A 15,050-nucleotide genomic window follows, 5' to 3' on the forward strand; every position below is an offset into this window, starting at 1 on the left:
GTATATATGTATACATACATATATATATGTATGTAAAGAGAATATGTATATGATGTATATATATGTGTGTGTGTGTGTGTGTATACATGTATACATAGACATATTCAACTCAACAGGATGAGTTGAATATGAAGGGATGATATTTAAAAAATAAAATGAAGAGATGACAGAGAGGAATATATTGGGAGAAGGAAAAAGGGAGAGATAGAATAGGGTATATTATCTCACATAAAGAGGCAAGAGAAAACTGTTACAATGGAGGGGAAGAGCAGAAAGGTTAAAGGGAATGAGTTAACCTTACTCTCATTGTATTTGACTTAAGGAGGGAATAACATGCACACTCAATTGGATATTTCTCCCTACAGGAAAGTAGGAAGGAAGGGGATAAGAGAGGGGATGATAGAAGGGAGGGCAGATTGGGAGAGAGGGTAGTGAGAAGCAAATATTTTTGAAAAGGGATAGGGTCAAAGGAGAAAATAGAAGAAGTGGGGGGCGGGATAGGATGGAGGGAAATATAGTCTTTCACATTATAACTACTATGGAAATGTTTTGCATAACTACACATGTACAATCTATATTGAATTGCTTCTCTTCCCAGTGGGGGTGGGTGAGAAAGGAAGAAGGGAAAGAATCTGGAAATCAAAGCTTTAAAAACAAATATTAAAAAGTGTTTTTATATGCAACTGGAAAATAAGATATACAGTCAATGATGTATAGGAATCCATCCTGAACTACAAGAAATAAGGGGTGAGAGGGGAGGATTGGAGAGGACATAAAAGATAATAGATTGGGGGAAGAGGTATTCAGTATGCTTGCTATCTTGGGGATGGGGTAGGAGAGAGATGGGGAGAAAATTTGTAACTCAAAAAAATAAAATAAAAATAAAAATAAAAGCTATGTGAGAAATGCTCAAAGTTTGGTTTCCACAGATTCTTTAGGAACAATGGACATTGCAAAAACAGATGTTACCCAGGACATGCAGGAAGGTATAAATCAGGATGACAGGAAGAAAAGTAGAGTAATTCTATCCAATCATATAGCTGGAAGAAATCCATAAGTTCCTCTTTTTTTCTTGCCTTTTGGAGGGCAATTGGGGTTAAGGGATTTGCCCAAGGTTACAAGGCTAGTTTACACGTAAGTTCCTCTTGAAGGGGACCCAGGCTGAAACCAACTCAAACTGATCAGGGTGAAGGGATAGTCACCAACTTTTTACAGCTACATATGCTTAACTAGCTTCATGCATATTAACTTACATACCCTGCATAGAATTATAACCTCATTATCTGTACATGCAACTCATGTTAGCCCATGTTCTAGAGTAGGGAACACTTCAAGTAATAATATGCAAAGGGCAGTCCCGGAAGAGGGATGCCTTGTTTGAGGGGAGCATGACATGGGAAATTTGGGAGGTTGCTCTTAGCCAATGGAGAACAACATGGGAAATTCTAACGGAAGCAGAATAAAAAGGTTTGCATTTCTCTGAGTTTCCATATGTAAAGCCAAGTATGCGTAGCATTCCAGAGGACTGCTGCTGTGAATAGCTCTAAGGTTCTAATCACATAGCATAGTGAACTCTCTATTTTTTCAGCAGTAAACTAAAGCAAAACATTCACAGAAACCAAAGTACAGCATTCACAATGTTATAACATAATGATTTATCACTAAAATGGCCACATAGTTTTCACCAAAGTAGCCACATAGTTTTAAGCAAAAGATATCATTCAGTAAGTCCTTAACTTAATCATCCTTAAGGAGCAAGCCTCCTTAAAGCACACAAAGTACAAAGATCAAAGTTCTCCACCCCTAGGTCACATTGTCTTTTTTTTTAAGCAATTGGGGTTAAGTAACTTGCTCAAGGTTACATGGCCAGTTATTTCTGGGTGTGGTGCTAAGTATCTGAGCCCAGATTTGATCCAGGTCATCCCGACACTGGAGCCGGTGGTCTTACTCGCTGAGCCACCTGGCCGCCCCTAAGCAATTGGGGTTAAGTAACTTGCTCAAGGTTACACGGCCAGGTGTTTCTGAGTGAGTGCTAAGTGTCTGAGCCTGGGATTCGATCTCCAGGTCTTCTCAACACTGGAGCAGGTGCTCTTACTCGCTGTGCTACCTGGCTGCCCCGGTCACATTGTCTTAATCTCTCAGTCAAAAAGTCTTCTTTCTTCTTGACTGGTGATAAGTTTCCAATCATCCTTAACTCAATCATCCTTAAGAGGTACAAGGTACAAGAGTACAAAGTTCCCCCACCCCTAGGACACAGTAAGTCATGGTCTTCTTAGCCAGCACTGAGTACCCAAGGAGGAGTCTTTTCATCTTGACTGGAGGTTGGCTCCCAAATTCCATGGTGCCTCTTCCATGGGTCCAGATCCTGCCTGAATCTACCCAACTACCACGTTCTTTGCAGTTCCTGTTTTGGGGAAGACAAAGCTTAACAGAGCCACAATAACATTCATACATATTGCTGGCACCATCATCAATTCACTATCTGCCTGTGAAATGAACACAGACCCACAAACAAAGTCTGAGAATTCAACACACATTGCCAGTACAGTCCCAGGACCTCTAAAACCCTCCTCTAGGACTTCTGTAAACAGACAACAAGAAAATCCTCTTTCAGGGCTTCCAGTAAGGTCTCAGGGTTTCTGTACAAAGTATCACAAACAAAAATCAACACAGACAGAACAGACAGAGTGCTGGCCTCCACAACTATTCCCCTTCTCACATCTGCTCTCTTCCAGCTTGGGCTTCTCTTTATATACGGTCATTAGCTCCTCCCTGTTCCACCCCTTCCTGTTGCATCAGCAAGTTCCTCCAACTATGGGTTTCACAAGTTCTGTTTCTTAACAAAGACTTGATATAATCAGGGAAAGACTCAAAAGAAACTTGAACTGAAACAAGATGCTAATTGAAAAGCTGAAACAAGGTGCTAAGTACTTCTTTGCTTGCCATTACACCATATTCTCCATTAAGGGATCTACTCATTTATTCAGAAAGAATAAATGTAAAATAAAAGTAATTAAAACCTTCCTGGCTTTCCATTGAGTACAGTTTGTTCCTAGACCAAGGATATTTCTCACAGCTATAAGCTAAAAACACTGACTTCTTTTCTTCTCTCTCTCTTTAGGCTCTCATATCTAGCTCCCTTCTTTCTGGTTCCCATTCGCTATTATCTCCCCCACCCACTCACCCACCCCTGTTTTTGGGAAGACAAAGCTTGGAGCTAAAGTTGAGACTGATCTTTTAGGGTGTTTATTTTAGATAAAAAGTTATAAGTTCAGTTATGACCACTCTGAGTCTAGTTAGGAAAATTTATAACAATTAGAGAAAGTTTGGGCTCTCTCTGACTAAACTTACTTCCTGGAGCTAAGGTTGAGACTGATCTAGGAAGTATATTTCTTCTTAGAAAACATGAAATATTGAACTAGATAATCTCTGAAGTACTAAGAAATAACTGTGCCCCAGTAGAAGTCCAATCCCACTACCACAAATCCCATCAATTTCAATCTTAATGAAAAAATATTTCCAATCCTTAGCTAATGACCTATTTGTTTCAAATAATATTTAACAAAATAAAATTCCCATGTTATAAAATAATTTGTATGATTCCCCTAGAGTCCATTGCAATGGAATTTAATTTGGAGTGAAGAAATTTTATTGGACAGAAAAGCTGACCTTGGAACCATTGAGACATAGGTTCAGATTCTGTCTTACCCATATTTATCTGTTTGACCCATATTTATCTGTTTGACCCTGGATAAAGTCACTCAATCTAGGCAACTCAATAAGATTATAAATTGTGGAGAAGGTGACAACCTGCATTGGTAAAAGAAATTTCTGACCTAGATGTTCTCTGCAACAATTAAATCAGAGATTTGGCTGGGCTATTTGGTTACATAATGGATAGAGCACAGGACCAGGAGTCAGGAAGTTTTGAGTTCAAATCAGGTCTCTAGAGATTTACCAGCTGTATAGCCCTAGCCAAGTCACTTAACCTCTGTTTGCCTCAGTTTCCTCATCTGTAAAATGGGGGTAGTAACAGCATTTACCTCCCAGGGTTGTTGGGAGAATGTTACTAGTAACCTGAATTTTGCCTCAACTTCATAGAGTCCAAGGGTTAATTAGAGATACATGTAAATGTAAGTTTAGTCATTTCTCTAAATGCTATAAATTTTCCTGACTAGACTCAGAGTGGTTGTAACTAAACTCATAACTTTTTATCTAAAATAAACACCCTAAAGTCACAAAAGATGGAACCATGGGAACCTTAAGGACCATTATATTACTTATAGGCTAACAAGGTAATCATTATAATATACATATCATATAATATACATTATTATTATAACAAAGCACTATATGAATATTTTATATATAATTACAGATGTACATGTTGTCTCCTTCCAACAGAATATAATTTTCTGGAAGATGGAGATAGTTTCATTTTTTTCCTTTGTAATCCTCATGCTTAGCAAAGTTTCTGGCATATATTAGGTGCTTAATAAATGCTTATTGATTGAATCAATATATGTTTATAAGAGATCACTACATTCAGGGCAACTTGCTAAACTCTCTCAGGGAATCAAGAATTAATAATAAGTAACTCCTAAGTTCAATGATCTTGCAAATTAATTCTACTATCTATGATCCTAAATTTCCCATCATGATATTTTACTATTGTCTCAAACTCTACAAGTCTAAAACATCATAGTTCACCCTCCGCACCACCCAGAAAACATGTCCTGCAGATTTTTGTATTTCAATGAGCAGTATTTTTATTTAGATATTCTAGAGGAAACAATAAATTCCAGGAATAAGAGAAAAAAATCTAGCGTGCACAATGACCCATGTACACACAAACAAAGGATCATAAAGGAACAAAGCATTTTAAAGAGTCCAAATGAGGGAAAGATGTCCTCTGACCCAGGAGATAAAAGAATATACCATGGAATTCTTAGCCTTTGAGTTGGGCTTTGAAACATGAGTGGGATATCAATAGGTGGATATTGATATATTGATATACAATATTATCACAGTATTCAATACCCAAGGAGAGGTCTTTTCTTCATCTTGGCCCGAGGCAAATTCTAAACAGTTTCTGTTCCTGGGAAGACAAGGCTTAACAAAGCTATAATAACATTCATGTACATTGCCAGCATTGTATAGATAATTGTAAAGGAAGGCATCCCAGGTAGAGGAATCAGCAATAAGAAAGTACAGAGATGGGAGAGCATAAGTCTTGTCCTGGAAACTGATCTATTCAGTTTGGTTGGAACATAGAGAATGTATAGGAGAATAGTGAGAGATAAGATTGCCACCCAAAGGTTTTCCAGGTACACATACCATGTAGCTGGGACATGAGGCCTAATGACTACAGTTGAATTTTCTTCTTTGTGAGATGGTGATGGGCCCTGAATAAGCCTGAGCCCCCTCCCACAGGACTTAACCCTGTTCAAGGCATGGATATTTCTTGTGTGCTTCCAAACAACAGAATTAATCATTCTGCAGGTATTGATTATATACATAATGCTGACATCCATGTCTTCCTAATTATAATATACCTTACTGATTAGATAGTGTGTGCATAGGAAGACAACATCTATGCTCCTAGAGATAGCATATCTCCCAGTATCCTACCTTCTCCTGGATCAGTATAGATCTCCTATGACTCAGGGCCTTGCAGCAAATTTAACTTGTTCCATCTGGGGCTTATTGGTTGTTTCTTGTTCACTGGAACTGAAATTATCACACACGTCTCCTATCAGTGGTGAACACCCCACCATCTGTAGGCCCTTTTCTCAAGCTAGCTCTTTACATATGCAATCATTCCCCAAACTACATGCTTTATGACCCTACTCAACTACCAAACCCTTTGTAAAGTCTTCTGTTTTTCCCTCAACTAGATAAATTTCTCTTGTATCTGATTTAATATACTTTGTAGACTTAAAAAATTTTAATTTATCTGTCTATTTGCCATTGCCCTACTTGACTGTGTTTTGAAGGCAAGAATTCTGTCTATTTTAGAACTCATTCTATGTCCCTACTATCTATGAGCCTAAGCTCTCCGCCATGATATTTTACTATTGTCTCAAACTCTACAAATCTAAAACATCATAGATCACCCTCCACACCACCCAGAAAACATATCTTGTAGATTTTTCCATTTCAATAAGCAATGTTTTTATTTAGATATGCTGGAAGAAACAATAAATTCTAGAAAAAAATTTTAAAATCTTGAAAGGGGTGGGGGGTCAGGGGATGTGGGAAGAAAAATGGAGGAAATTAAAACTATTTTCATATCATATAAAAAAAGAATTAGAACACTACAATCTCCAAAGTTGTGAATTGCCCAAAAGACAATGCAGAGATGCATGGTGGGTGTAATCTGGCTATATCATAGTTTTAATAATGACCTCTGCAAAGAGGCATCTGTCACTGTCATGGAGGCCAACCAGGAGAGTCCAAAAGAAAAAGGGATTGCCTATAGATTATGAAGTCCTCTTGAGGGCCTCACTTCAGTGAGTTTAGTCTTAGCTACCCACACAAGAAAATCCAAGAGGATAAAGAATATTTATTGATATCTATGATATGAATGGGCAACTTATAGAACTAATCCATCATTATTGTGGGTATATTTACACACATATATTATGTATACAATATGTGTACATATGTATAGATGTATGTATATTATTGTGTGAATTTTTATATATAACCTTATATTACATATGTACACATATTACATATTTTATATCTATCTCTTAATGTACATAGATATTCTGAAACCTGAAGATTGTCAATGAGATAAGACAATGAGTTGATTAGGAGGGAGAAAGAGGACCAGATTGTATCTGGGCAGTTGTATAGCATTTTTGATGATTCCCAAGTTTCTCCCTGAAAGAAAGATTTCTCTTTTTAACATCAGCATGTTTCCAGAGGAGCAGCTTTCCATAGTGACCTGAGTCAGAAAGACCTGGTTTCAAGTCTCTATTCTGACACATAATGGCCATGTCATCCTAGGCAAGTCACTTAACCTTTCAGGGCCCCACCAGGTACTTTCAGACTATAAGATAAGGTGAAGAAAACATGTCTTACCTGCACTGGTAGGGGAAGTTCCTCACCAGGAACTCCCTCTGTTAGTGTGATCACTGGTCTTACTCTTCCCCACTCCCTCCCCCATCAAACTCTTCTTGTCAAAATGCTATATTGTCTAAAGTAATGAAATATCATGATTTCCAAAGAATTAAAATTACACATCACCCAAAGGGCAACAGGGAGACACATGGTGAGTGAAAATAGGCTGCAGAACGTCACCAAAGATAAAATAAGAACAAAAAGTGGCATAAAAATATCATAGAGATGTATGACTGAAAAAGGAGAAAGACTGGTCATCTGGCAAGAAGGAAGGGTAACAGATGGGCAGCCTGGTGCTCGACTGGTATCCACAGAATGCTAAAGGATTTAAACAAAGGCCTCTAGCACATTGGGTAAGTTTCCTACGGAGGGCTTATGGCAGGATATGAACAAGAACCATATTGAAAAAGTTTGGATAGGTTGTGATTTGCCCTAATGGAATCAATGAATGATGAAATCCAGGATTCATTAAAATATTGAGTAATAAGTAACTTTTACATAAACATAAATTTATACTTAATATTTAAATGGGAACTTATCTCTAGTACTTAATTTTTTTCATATAATACTTGTTCATATTCCTTGGAACACAAAGATTCTATGGAACCATTTAGGAAATGCTATCCTAGGCAGAGATTTTCTTTTTCTTTTTGTCTTTTTTTTTGAGGGGGAAAAGCAAGGCAATTGGGCTTAAGTGACTTGCCCAAGGTCACACAGCTAGTAAGTGTTGTATCTGAGGCTAGATTTGAACTCAGGTCCTCCTGACTCCAGGGCTGATGCTCTATCACCTAGAGTCACCTAGCTGTTCAAAGGCAGAAATTTCCTAATGCACTGTGAGACGTTCAGGCTCTGGGAGTCACCTCCTTGGGTATGCCTTATAAATCCAACTTGATCGCCCACGTTCCAGATGCATCACTGGAGTCAGTTGGGAGCAGCTATTCTCCTTCTGCCATCATGATGGCATCTACCCAGTGCCAGCAGCTAATCAATGTTTATGGAACCTTATCTTCAGGCTACACCCAGAGAACAGGGACTACCCAGGCACTACCAAAAACATGCATAACTTCTAGCTATCATCAAAAAGTTAGGGAAAGCTATCAGACTCATATACTCAGGGAGCAAAAATGCCAAGAAAAGGCCAAAATGACACATCATTCAGGAAAGTTTGGTAGAAATGGAATGGAATGCAAGCATCATGAAGCCATTTCTTTGTGAAGAAGAAAGAATAACACTTCTTCCTCTGGTGGCTTTCAAAACATTCATCAGAATCCCATATTCTGAATGTCCTCAAAGTTTGGGTTCTTTGTCCTTTTCTTCTTCACATTCTCAATACATTATCTTTAAGGACAGAGGAAAATATGGTCTTGCAATTAATATTTACAGTATAAGTATTTAGGAACAACTTGTGTTGTTTTTTTTTAAGCAATGAGACCAGAAGCTGCATGTAGAAAGGTCTGTTTATGTTGCTGCAACTAGAGTTGACCCACCTGCTAACCTGAACAAACTTTTTCTTTTCTTCCTCTGAATATATTTAACATCAACCAAATTGTCATTCTTAGAACCTTTTCCAGAATCTCCAACTTTTAAGGATTTTGTTTTTCACCAGTCAATGCAGACCTCATTGTCCACCTGGCAGTTTGGTAGCTCCCCCTTGGCCACCTGATAGTCACCCTGCTTAAAAATAAAAACAAAAAACAAAAGAACAAAAATAAAAACAGAAAAAACCCCAAAATTTTTGTGTGGGTAAACATTTGCATGATTGTTCATGCTTTGAAGTCAATTTAAAATGCATGTGTTATAAATACAAAGGACAAATCAGCCTATTAAAAACTTAAAAATCCAGATATTGCCTCTCAGATGAAAACTAGATTTTAGGCCTTGCATTTGCCATCAAATATGTTTTTTAAAAATCTGTATAAGTGACTAAAACTGTTACTTGAATCTTTATATGTATTACTTGATGTAATAGAGCTCATTTTTATTTTTAAGAAAGGAAATGTTGGTCTAGTCCTATACCATTATTTTGAAAAAAAAAGGGATATGTATTTGTATATGTATGTATATATATGTATTGTATATGTATGTATATATGTATATACACACATGTATATGTATAAACACATATACACATATATCTGTATATATAAATATATTTTAAAAGATAAGAATACTATGCTATATCTCATACACATATATGAATATAAAACATAGTACTCTCATTTCAAAATAATGAGGTAGGAATAGACTAGCATTGCCTCTTAAAAAAAATGAAAATAAACTCTAAGTATAAATATATTTATAAATATGCATAAATATAGGTATAGAAAAAGGAAAATAAGCTATATGTGTATATATACACATATATTTGTCTGTATGTATGTATGCATAATTATGATTTCATCAATGTAGGAAATTCCCTGTGAGGAAACTCCCTCTACCAAGGCACAGTTGCAGCTGTGCTGTAATTTATAGTCTTAAAAAGTTGCCTGGGGCACTGAGAGGCTTTCTAACTTTCCCTGAATCACACAGACAGGATGGATCAGCCATAAGACTCCAATCCAGGTTGTTCCAGCTCAGAGTCTGGCTCTCTATCCAATATGAAGCACTGTTTCTCTTCTGCTACAATATTAATTATCATCACCGTAACCATCATAATCATCCATTACTAAGGACTATATATGCTCCCACTTAGAGTACAAAGATAGGTGTTTCATTTTGAGTAGACAACAATTTACTTTGGAAACTGAGATAAGACTACAAAACCATTACTATTTCATCTTCCTACCTCTCCTTTTCTCTCCCTCCCTCTTTCCTTTCTCTTCTTTCTCCTCTCCCTGTCTCTGTCTCTGTCTCTCTGTCTCTCTGTCTGTCTCTGTCTCTGTCTCTGTCTCTCTGTCTCTGTCTCTGTCTCTCTCTCTCTGTCTCTCTCTGTCTCTCTCTGTCTCTGTCTCTCTCTCTCTCTCTCTCTCTCTCTCTCTCTATCTCTTTCTGTCTCTCTGTCTCTCTGTGTCTCTCTCTCTCTCCTTCCCCCCTCTCTTTTCTCTCTACCTCTCTGTCTTCCCTCTTTCTATCTCTCACTCTTCTTCTTTTTTCACTTTTTAAAGTGCTCCTCCATCTGTTGTCTCATTTTCTCCTCCTAACTCACCTTAAAGTATACCTCCATCATAGGTCAAGAAACTAGGGCTGAGAGAAGTTATAAGTTGCCAAAGTTCACACAACTAGTTAGTGAAGGAACTGAAAGGAGTGAGAATACGGTGTGCCTAGCAGCCATAGTTGAGTAAATAGAGAAAATCTAGTTCTTTCTGAAACCATCATCTAAGACTGCAGCCAGATAAATGAGACCACCACTATTTTTACAGACTGTGGACAGCTCCTTGGGTGACCCATTGTAGTGTTTAACTACTATGTAGAGTCAATACATTCTGATTTACTGATGAAACAGCACAATCAGAAAACAATTGTTTCCAAATATTGATTTTCAGAAGAATTAAAGTGCTCTGGGCCAAAGCCTTCTATCCATAATTGACTGTCAATAACTCACTTGGTTCATTGATTTAACAACACCTTACACTGGCAAGATGGCCACTGGGGATCAGGGTAGGTATCTACAACTACAAAACAAATATTTGTGTAAATTAATTCCTTCTATTATGAGTTTGTTTTGTGACCTACCCACACCTTAACCCCAGTAGAATGTAAGATCTTTGAGGTCATGGATATCTCCCTTTTGTATTTGGCCTGGCATAGTACCTGACATGCCATAGGTGCTTAATAAATGCTTTTTGATTAATTAATCTAATCATTAGACATTTACCTCTCCCTTCAATTCAGGCTTATTTCTACTCACTCTGTAGGTGAGACCTATTGATCTGATTTGGAGCATTTTTGTTAGAATTATTTTGCATACATACATACATACATATATATGCACATATTTGTGTCTAATGATAACCATCTCTGATGGGAAGGAAAGGGAAAAAGGGAAAAATGGAAAAAAATTTACATGATGCCTTTATTATATATTTAAAGGGAATAGCAAGTTAGACATAGTAGATGTGCAGTTTCATGTGGAATCAACTTTTTTGATATACTATATTATGGAAATGCCTGTTTTATTCCATAAATTTAAAATAAAATATTTTTTAAAAAGAATTCTAGTATGACACAAATTGTGCAATATTTCTTAGTATTTTATTTATGCTATGGTCTTCAGTGGGTGGATATCTGAGAGAGGGTTATAACATTAACAGGTCATTGATTTAGAGTTGGAATGGACCATACAGTTCAGTTCCTTCATTCGGAGGTGAAGAACTGAGCAGTTAAATCATATGCCAAAGGTCACAGAGGTAGTAAAGGTTAGAGGTGGGATTCAAACTCATGTCCTTAAAGACCAGAACCCTTTACATTGTGTCCTAGTGCTTCCTTAAGGGTCTGCAAAGCATTCCTTTCTTTCTCCTACCTCAACAACCCTACTATTCTGTAGTAGATATGAGATGGCATGGTAGAGAACAAAAGCATGCTGAATTTGCAGTCAGGAGAGAAGTGGTTTGGAATCCTACCTGTGACATGGCAGTGTGACCCTCGCAAAATCACAACCTCTTTGAATATCAATTTCCTCACTCATAGGGAAACCCTAAAGCACCATAATACCATGTACTGCTACCAGGATTTGGTGTATACTTTAAAAAAAAAGTCCTTAAATTTCAAAATCATAGAACCCACATTTTCAGCCAAAGAAATAAACACAGATTCAGGGCCTGAAACAAAGTCAAAGTGTAGGTGAATCATAAGGAACAGAAAGCCTGTAGTTCATCATGTTGAGTGTTTGAGCACAGGTGCCTGCTTGAGATTGCCAGGCTGCAGTTGGAAGTCTGCCTCCTCCCCCTCCCTCTATCCTTCTCATGGGAACTCACATTGGTATTGTCTCCCTAACTATTTCTGGGACCTCTTAGTCCTCAGTATTCTTCTGTACTTTCCCCTGGCTACCTAATGGTCCCAAAGTTCAAGTGCCACAAAATCTAGACCAAAGGGACAAGAAGCTTTGTGTTGGCTTTGAGTCTGTCTGAAACTCTCTCATAGTCCTAGGGTTTAACCCTTTTATTTTATCTGCATTTCCATGTTAAAGCACTCTGAGGAAATTATGGCATCCTGAGTGACTGCTCCAACATAATAAAAACTAAGCATGTGGCTGCTGAATCCCAAAGTATCAAGTAAGAGGATTCATTGAAAGGGGTGATACTACTCTTGAGAGTCTAAAGACAGGTTTCACCTCAACTGAGCAGAGCATTTCAGCACATGCTTTGAGGAACAGTTATTTTCTAAAGAAATTATTTGGTGCCACCTGGTGGTAGAATTGACACATTTATGACTTCTGGCTACAACTCATTTCTTTATAGGAATAATACTCCAAGAAAGAAGAAACAAATTGGTTTTGTTGTACATTCCACACGGGCAGAGTTTCCCAGGTAAAAGTTCATTCTTTATGGTCACCTGGACAAACATCTACCAAGCACCTGCTGTATGCAGAGGGACTACTGAAATCCTGCCTCATCACAGCATGGAGAAGACCCTGGATTCAGTCAGAAGTTATTCCAGTAAAGCATAAGATCTGACAGGTTTCAGGCTCGAAGGAAAGGCTCCAAGTAAGATCTCAATTTGTGTGTCATTTGAGAATTAGCCTCATTCAGAGTTGGCCACTAGGTGCTGAATTTGGGGGGAACAGGAGACACAGGAATTCAAGAAGACCATCTACTAAAGCATAGACAGAGAACTGTAAGCGTTGCCAGTGGAAGGAGTACCTGCATTGAAGAAATCATAGAACATAAGCCCCTTGAGGGCAGGTACTGTTTTATTTTAGTCTATGCATCTCTAGTACCTGAGCAATGTCTGACACATAGCAGACACTCAGTAAATATTTGTTGATTGGTCTTTGAACCATGAAGACTTTGCCATTGAAAAAGTCCAGTGAGAAATATGAAGTTTAATGACTCTACATTTCTCTTAGGTGGCATCGAGATCCTCTAAACCTTTCCCACTCATGTTACAGATGGAGGGAAGAGAAATTAAGTGACCTGCCCAAGGTCATATGGGTAATGACCTAGCAGGTTCTTGAAACCAAATCTCTCAACTCCAGGTTCAATGCAGAGTGTTCTTCTTTGAGTGAATATTTTTTCCCTCAACAACAACTACAACAAGCTTCACTTCTCTCTCTCTCTCTCTCTCTCTCTCTCTCTCTCTCTCTCTCTCTCTCTCTCTCTCTCTCTCTCTCTGTCTGTCTGTGTACTGCAGGGAGGCTATGGCAGAGATCTGTGTTTTGGTGGATGAGAAAAGAAAGGAGTTGTTGATTTCAGGCTTCTTCTCAGTTCTCACATTCCATAGCTCTAAAATAGATTTCTGGCTTCTATGAAGTATTATATGACACAAATGGAGCCAACATAGTTTTGGCACAATGAAGGTGGAAACACAGGTCATTTTATTAAGCCCAAGTAGATTCCAGTCAGCACCACTAAGGATTCTGCCAGTTGCAGTAGAACATATAACCTGTCTTCCCCAACATACAAATAGCAAATATGACTGTCTTATATGACCAACATTGCTTATGCTTGGGAGAAAATTCCACCGTTATGAACCAATTCAGCATACATATCTTCTCATTCACATGCAGTGTGTGTGAGCCTAAGGTAGGAAAAAAGCATTCATTTTGGAGAATGAATTTCTCTCTTAAACAGGGCAAAGTTCTAAGACCTCCGTGTGTGTGTGTGTGTGTGTGTGTGTGTGTGTGTGTGTGTGTGTGTGTGTCTTAAGGTCTCTGTCATTTTGCTGGCTTAGGGTACCTATGTGCAATTGCTGACAATTAAATTAAAGCTTCTGTATACTCACTTCAGAAGAGATGTTTCATCTCATCAAACTTTCTCCTGCTGACTCAGCACTAGCCCCCACATTCACTCTGACGCTGCAGAGATGGTTTGAGAAATAACATTCCTCCCAGAGCTTGGTCATGCAAACACACACACACATACACACGCACACACACACACACACACACACACACACACACACACACACACACACACTGAAGGGAAACGTGGCAGGTTAATTTCAAGCTCCATTAGAAACCTAGATGGCAGGGAAAGGAATTAATGTGGTCAACTAGAAAGGGACAAATGAGAGCAGAAGCTTGCCATAGCTCTAAAGAGGAAATGATAAAAACCAGTGGTGGATAATTTATTTATTTGTTTGTTTGTGTGCAGCTGAAAACTCCAGAGTTTAGTGATAGCCCTGTCTTCTTTAAAAGAAGAAATGAAGAGTACAATATAGAAATTAAAAAGTGACCTGGGTTTCCCATTGGTGATATTTTGCCATAGAGAGCCTAACCCAGACCCACCACACTGTCTGCTTCATGCCATGTTGCTGATGCACATTCCTTTCCCCTTCCCTGCCCCCCCCCAGTCCCTTTTTATCTCTAGCTGTAAGATCGGTAATCAAATCAATATGAATCTTTATGGAAAGATCATGTCAATAAATTACACTGTGATTCCACTCACCATCCCTATGACTTAACTAACTAAAATATCCCTCCCTGGTCACTACTCCTTTAGATGTGGTGAAGTTACAATGTAATTTCCTTAAAAATCAAAAGTCTCACCAGTTCTTAGCATAGTGACTGACCCATAGAAAGTGTTTGATAAATTCTTTCTTTCACCTCTCTTTCTTTCTCCCATTTTCTTCTTTACTTCTCTCCTTTCTTTATTCCTTTCTTCCTTCTCTTTATCCTTCCTTCCACCTTTTCCTTTTCACTTTCTTTTACCTCTCTCTCTCTCTCTCTCTCTCTCTCTCTCTCTCTCCTCTGTCTCTCTGTCTCTGTCTCTCTCTGTCTCTGTCTCTCTCTGTCTCTCTGTCTCTGTCTCTCTCTGTCTCTCTCT

This window comes from Petaurus breviceps, unplaced genomic scaffold (genome assembly GCF_028583685.1).
Source record: "Petaurus breviceps papuanus isolate PSGF00001 unplaced genomic scaffold, PetGlider_PUasm1.0 458, whole genome shotgun sequence".
Taxonomy (NCBI): domain Eukaryota; kingdom Metazoa; phylum Chordata; class Mammalia; order Diprotodontia; family Petauridae; genus Petaurus; species Petaurus breviceps.